At 46.4% G+C, this 7,177-nt stretch overlaps 1 long non-coding RNA gene and 1 pseudogene across 1 annotated transcript in view; both read right to left on the bottom strand.

The window, feature by feature from the left end:
- LOC119284990 overlaps positions 1 to 547 on the bottom strand; it is a 4,997-nt gene extending 4,450 nt beyond the window's left edge. The window contains exon 1 of the long non-coding RNA XR_005139306.1: positions 192 to 547. This is a non-coding gene — a long non-coding RNA (uncharacterized LOC119284990). The remainder of the gene's footprint in view (positions 1 to 191) is intronic.
- Positions 548 to 1,988: 1,441 nt separating this feature from the next.
- The window catches only part of LOC119284991, a 6,001-nt pseudogene continuing 812 nt past the window's right edge, over positions 1,989 to 7,177 (bottom strand).

Raw genomic sequence — 7,177 nt, forward strand, 5'->3', positions numbered from 1 at the left:
GGCAGGGAGCCTCCAGCCGTCCCTCACCGGTCCTCCACGCGCCACCGGTTGCCACGCCGGGGCGGATCTGGACGGGACGCCAGATTTGCGGCTTCCGTCGCCCATCTCCAGGCATAGACTCCATCGAGGGAAGAGCACCATGCTGGCCATAGATCTGGCCACCGCCGCATAGGCAAGGGACGCCGCCCTACCTGCTGCTTAAGGATCCAACACCAGAGTCGTCCTTGTCGCCTCCGCGTGATCCCGCAGCCCCCGCCGTGTCCGGCCCTCCACGCGCAGGACGAGGCACCGCAGCCGGAACTGCCCACGCGTCGCCGCGTCCTGAATGAACACGCCGCCGCCGTCCGAGGACGCCCGCCCGCGCCGAGCCCTCGCACAAGGAGGAGATGGGGGGCCGTCGCCGCCAGCACCTGCCGGGCTTTGCCCGGCGGCGCGGACCGGCGATGGCGAGGGGAGAAGAGGGGCGAGGGGGCCTGAGGCGTCGGCGGCTAGGGTCGCCCCCTCGGTTGCTCGCGAGGGGAGTGACCCGAGAGGGTCGCGGGGGGACTCTCTTTAAAAGATCGTATTTTATTTTCGCTGGGATAACAACTGGATCATAGTATCATATAGTTGAGGCCAGAAAGCTATAGTGTGGCCGATTACAGCTTCTTTGTTGGGCAGACCGGTGTCAGTCTCATCTGCCTTTCCCCACGGCATAAACAAATTAAACTCCAATGACGCACGCACGCAGCGTTTATGATAAGATAGCCATGACCCATCTCCATCTCCATCTCTATCCGGGGCCTGTTTAATTTAGGCGCAATCAGCCAGCTGCCCAACTTGTCACTCGTACCCATCGCACCGTCTCCGTCTCAACTACTAGTAGAGTAACTTTTTGCCTTGCTTTTTGTTTCTTGCTGAGGAATATAAAAAAAGATAGTTGCATGCCTTGGGAAGTAACCAAGGTGATGTGGTAACACGTGACGGAATAGCGCAGCGAGTAGACGCTTCTTGGAGAGTTCTGATTTTCACCTTCCGCAACCGTGCGCGAGTTCCTACCGCCTTCCTTTGGGGGGACATGGGACATGGGACATGGGTTTAGTTTACGGTGTGCGTCTCTGCGTATCAACTTGCAGCGGCAGGTTTAGGTTTAGGTCGATAACCACCTGCCGCTTGCCCGAACGTGCAAGCGCAACCTCATCCATCTCCGATCTGGAGCTCATAATGACGAGACGGCTCCCCGAAAGAAAACGAGGGCAACTGGGGAAAAGGGGAGATGTATGCCAGCACAGCACAGTATACGGATGTGCTAGTGCCTGAGGCACATGCACCAACGCACATACACTAGTAGTAGGATGCTCCAAATGGCACGCATTCTTTTCCTGTGCTCATTTATACGTGTGCAGTGCAGGGCCTTCCACAGTCCAAGTGGCTGCGGCGGGCGTCGGCCGATTGCAGACAGCCAGGCCCACCGCTCGAGCTTGAAAGCACGTGACCTTTCAGTTGCCCCTCGAGCTCAGTTTGGAGAGGAGAACATGGCCATTTTGCTAATTTTCACCTGCTTCAATTTTCGACTCCCTCGATCCCATAATATAAGAGCATTTTTGACAATCTTATATTATGGGACGGAAGGAGCAAAACATGAAATTCAAGCATGGACAAACAGTGTTCCTAGTTCCTCCTAGGACTAAGTTGTTTTAAGATGTACTCCCTCCGTCCCATAATATAAGGGTCAAAAGCGCTCTTATATTATTAGACCAAGGAGTAACTAAAAACTTACTGAAACTTTTAATCCACATGTGTTTATAGTGAGGTGGAAAATGGGAATAAGTGGGTGTTGATCCAAAAGCTAAAAAAACATGAAATTTCAAAAGATCCTAAGTAATTTAGATAAATGATCTTATAAACTATATAAACTAAAGGGTATATGCAAGGATTGTTGTTGAGCAACAAGCATTGATGCTCCTTGGGATTTTCGGTTAACCAAACATTGTATTTGTTGTGTGCAATCCTCAATAATGGGGGCAACAGCTAGACACTGAGACTCATTTGATGTCAGGATCTTTCGTGATCAGAACAAATACCAGTCGGACACTAATTATCAACGCGGCCATTAGTTGAAGAAATATATTAGAGCAATACAACGACATCTGACATTAGATGTTCCTCAATAGCAAACCAAGATGCAAAGGCAGCCTACTGGCAGTTGTCCCTGAGGTTGACAGTGCAATGCCAAAATTTCGTGGGACCTGATTCCTTGCCTCTTTGTATGTCTACACCACCGTGCAAACCAACGGTGCATGCAAAAGATATGCTAAATGACTGATGTGTTGTGTTACCGGGAATCAGCTGAACTGCTGAAGGTTACTGTGAAGCAAAGTTGACCGGCCACTGGAGACTCTGCAGGAACAGACCACGGATTACGAATGTTAGTCCAGTTCATAACATCAGGGAGTGAGGAAGAGATTGAAGTCACGCAGAAAAAAAAAGGACAGATCTAAGCATTAGCGTGCAGGCAGATCGTTGTTCGTCCTCGTCTTGTATTACGGAAGAGCAACAGTTCGTTATTGGGATCATTACACCATATCAATATTCTGAACCAGAGATAAGACAAATGTACATCTTTGATGGAGGAGGAGGTCAGTATTACCTCTAGTACCAAAACAAATGGCAGGACCCGTCGCTAGATAGGCAAGCAGGGGCTGCCAGCACGGTTGAGGCCAGGAGGCGGAGGTGTTTATGGTCCAGAACTGAGAGCAATGCTGGGCTGAGAACCTCACGAACCAGCTAGTCCGTAGCAACAACCTTACTCCAGTTTGAAGTAATGATCTCTACTTTGAAAGGTATTTGCAGGATACGAGATAGCATAAGACTATAACAGTATATTGTCCTGCACAAAAACAAGGAACAGGGAACAAATGCTGACATAAAAGAGAACAAACTCAGAAGTTCAACAGTGATACTGCAGCGCAATTCCGTTTCAAAAGTACTGCAGTGTAATGCAGGTGAGTGGATCTGTAATAAACATTAGCTCACATTCAGAAGAGCTGGACTGAATCTGAATAAGACAGGGTACCACATGGTGAACATAATTTTAACAAGTGTTCGAGACTAAGCAAGAACAAGAAAGATCCATCTGAATTCAGGCTCAAAAACCTTAACGAGACCAAAAGGCTATGATTTTAATCATGTGTAACCAAAAGGTTGATGCGGTGGGTTTACTTGGGAAAAAGAACAGTCTATACGATCTATGCAAGTGGAAAATAATCACCAGTTGTGATGAATTGACTGAAGACTAGCACTACCCTTACAATGCTTAATTCACTACATTACAAATAAAGTATCCAAATATAAATCGAAGATGCTAACTGCTCTGCTTGAACTGTTGGTGAGATTCGCCTGGTCAGAGATAAATCAATCAGGATTCAGGAAATTCAATTTCTAAAATGCATAGGTGATCAAAATTTCTTAATGTTAGTTGATAAATCGCAAGGCTTTTTAGTAATCACATGCAGTTATAAGGCTCCAGTAAAATAAGTAACTCCCTATGAGCTATTATCAGTTTATCACATGTTTGTATGGGGAGTCACATATAAATAAGGAACTCCAGTGAAAATTATATTTTTCGTCCCTGAACTCTTTTTGAAAATTTATAAATGGTCCCTAAACTCCAAAACCAGCAAACTGTAGTCCCTCAACTTTTAAAAACAGAGAAGTTTAGTCCCTGGGAGTACCACTTTAGGTGGTTTCTTTGCTGATCGGGTGTCGTTTTTTACTCAAACTGGGTGGGGCCCGTCTGTCAGTGACAGGAGACGCACAAAATATAGTGGGACCCGTGACCCGTCTGTCAGTGGTGGAAACGCGAAATAAATCAACGCAGCAAAAAAATGGCGTGTAATAGAGTCGAACTGGGCACCTCCCACAGCGTGCACACTGGAGCTAGCCACCTATCCAAAAATAATCTGATGTTGTACTGAGTGATACATGTTATATATTACTCCCTCTGTAAACTTTTTAGTGATCTAAACGATCAATCTTATAAAAGTACAGAGGGAGTACTTAGTATTTAGTTGGGGTGCATACACAAACTCCACATGACCACACCTCACGCAGGGTGCACACACTCGAACTCGGCACCACACGCAGAGTGCACACACAACGGACATAAGTAGAAATGCAGAACAAATGGTACGTCTAGGTCAACTAGTTAGTTAGCTACTAAATTAAAAAAGAGTAATAACTACTTACATTATTTTACCAATTTTGACATTTGTATCTCCATTGTACAAATTCGTACACATCAATACAGCTACTCCGTCATGCACATGAGTCCAGAAATTTTTTAATAATATATGCGCAGAAAGTTGAATCAGCAAACACCTAATACAAATGCAAAAGCACAAGTCAAACTACTAATTACTTGAGCAAAAACAAGGAAAAGAAAACACACAGCATGGCATAACTACTTTTTCTTCAGTTTTAATTAGGAATAAAGACAAATAAATTTCTTTTAAATTAGTTAATTTTGAACGCGTTTAATACCCACATATATAATACAAATCAATATATACCGCTATGTTAAATGCAAAACATTTCCTGTATGGCTAGCTTGTGCACCCTTCATGCTGGAGGTCCCAGATTCAAACTATGCATTGTGCATTTTGTTTTAAGCATTTATTTTCGTTCTCCTGATGCTGACAAGTGGGACCCGCACATGATGTATCCAGTTTTAGTCAAAAAACACTCCCGGTCAGCAAAGAACCACCCGAAGCGGCACCAGGGACTAAACTTATCCGGTTTTGAAAGTTGAGGGATTACAGTTTGCTGGTTTTGGAGTTTAGGGATCATTTGTAAACTTTTGAAAGAGTCGAGGGATGAAAAATATACTTCTCCCACACGATTAAACAAGGACAGTTCACAGGAGATTCAAGGCATCCCATTGCCTGGCAATCGGCGCCTGCTACATATATCAAATGTCCAATTAAGTCATACTGCAATGATCAGAAAATAGAAAAACATATGCATCATAGAAGAGTTTAGATAGGATATAACAGCATTGTGCTATAACCATCCGATGAATGAACAATGAAATTACTAGAATCAGAACAATTATTTCAATCAACAGTGCATCATTCAATAGGGTACTTTCGTACGAGGCGATCTGACCACCAGGCATCAACAACTTGCAGTAGTACTCAACTGAAGCTGGTAATTAGAAAATGTATCATGCACCAATTATACTGGAACAGAATGTACATGTCATACAAGGGAAATCGTTACCAATTGTATGCTTGGTTCTCTTCGATGCAGGTGACCAGGGTGATGCACGCAACACCCGGTAACTTTATATTCCTAGAGCCCCGTTTAAGCATCTATGCGGCAAGAAGCGTGTCCATTAGTCCAATCCCCATAAACACTGCCTCCATCTGCAGCTTCGTCACATGCCCAATTGCCCATGCTAACAAAGTAACAAATAATGTTAAGACAATAATCCTGTTGCAGTTGCTTGTATATGAGCTCTTGTCCGAGTAAAAATCTTGCCTCCAAAAAGAAAGCCTTTTGGGGAATAGTATAATACAATGATTTATCATTTAATAACCTAATTGCATAAATGTATCAAAATCTTTAGGTGCAAACACAGCAGTGACAGTATTCTCAGAAGTTCTCTATGTCTCGATACAAATACCGGGTGTATATTTCCCTTGGAAAAAAAGCAAGTTTATATAGAAGGTTGCATTTGCATGGATATGCACAAAAAATATCATATACACATAATGCACTAAAGAATTGCACATGTGCATAAAATTGATGCAGGTATTCTAATTGCTATAATTTGCTTCCCTCTCCGCAGATATCTAGAGTTATTGTGATAGCTTTGATAAATGCAGGGGTTTCTCTTCCACGAAAAATAGCAGATCGTGCAATCTACTCACAAGAATGTTAAAATAACAGGTCCTCCAATGAATGTATTTTTTCCCTGCACTGTTCTTGTTCTTCAAACCATCTTCTACAAGAATTGAGCACAGAGCCACACAATGCTCAAAGTGACATCACTTCAGAGGATCTCCTCAATCCTAATACTGTAATACATGTGATGCTAGCTCCTCATCACCATGTTGCTTCAGTAACTGCACCAAACAATCAGCGCAAGAAGCGTCAATCCGTATTCCCCTATCCATGACCTTCCTCACCAACGCCGAGGCCTCAAGGACATGCCCCTCTTGACACAGCCCCAGCAACACGCCAGCATAGACATCAGAATCACAGAGCACCCCATTCTCATCCATCAGTCTCAACCAACAGCAAGCATGCAACCACATTTTCCTCTGACACAGCTCCCTCGCCATTGCACTTCCTGCGAGCGGGCTCAGTTGCACCCCTGTCTTCATCATCCTCTGCGCGAGGCCTTCAGCTTCCCTTGTCATCCCAGCCACAGACAAGCCTACCAGAAGAACATTATAGCACTGCCCGCTTGACAAAGTTCCGTCAACGACCAATCGCTCCACCACATCATATGCCTTCGAAAGCAAGCCAGCCCCCCTGGCCGCGCAAAACCCATCGATCAGCGTCCGCACAAAAATGCGATTCGGCATCACCCCTCTAGCTATCATCCTATCCAGCAAACTCAGAGCTTCCACCATTCTCCCTTTTCGGCACAGGCATTTCGCCAAACACGTGTACGACACCACGTTGGGCACACACCCGGCACCAAGCCTGCCACCCTCCATCTCCTCCAGCAGCACCACTGCGGCATCCACATGACCGAAACCGAGCATCCCATCGAGCATCGCGGTGTAAACCACCACATTGGCCGCGCATCCAAACTCAGGCATTTTGTCGATCAGACAGCGGGCGCCTTCGAAGTCGCCCCTGTACGCCAGCCTATGCACCGCGGTCACGATCAGGGGGACGGTCGGGTTGACGCCGGACCTGGACATGATGTCCAGAACGGCGGAGACATCAGCATGCCAGCGTGCGGCGCGGAGGGCGGAGTGGAAGCAGGCCACGTCGGGCGCGAGGCCGGAGGATCGCATGTGGCGGAGGACGGCGAGTGAGACGGGGAAAAGGCCGGCATGAGTGGAGATGCCGAGGAGGAGGGCGTAGTGCGGGAGGGGCAGCGGGTGCGGGGAGGAGGAGAGGAGGAGGGGCACGGCGGAGGGGAGGTCCGGGAGCGAGGCGGCGAGCGAGGAGAGGGTGT

This window comes from Triticum dicoccoides, chromosome 4A (genome assembly GCF_002162155.2).
Source record: "Triticum dicoccoides isolate Atlit2015 ecotype Zavitan chromosome 4A, WEW_v2.0, whole genome shotgun sequence".
NCBI classification, from domain to species: Eukaryota; Viridiplantae; Streptophyta; class Magnoliopsida; order Poales; family Poaceae; genus Triticum; species Triticum dicoccoides.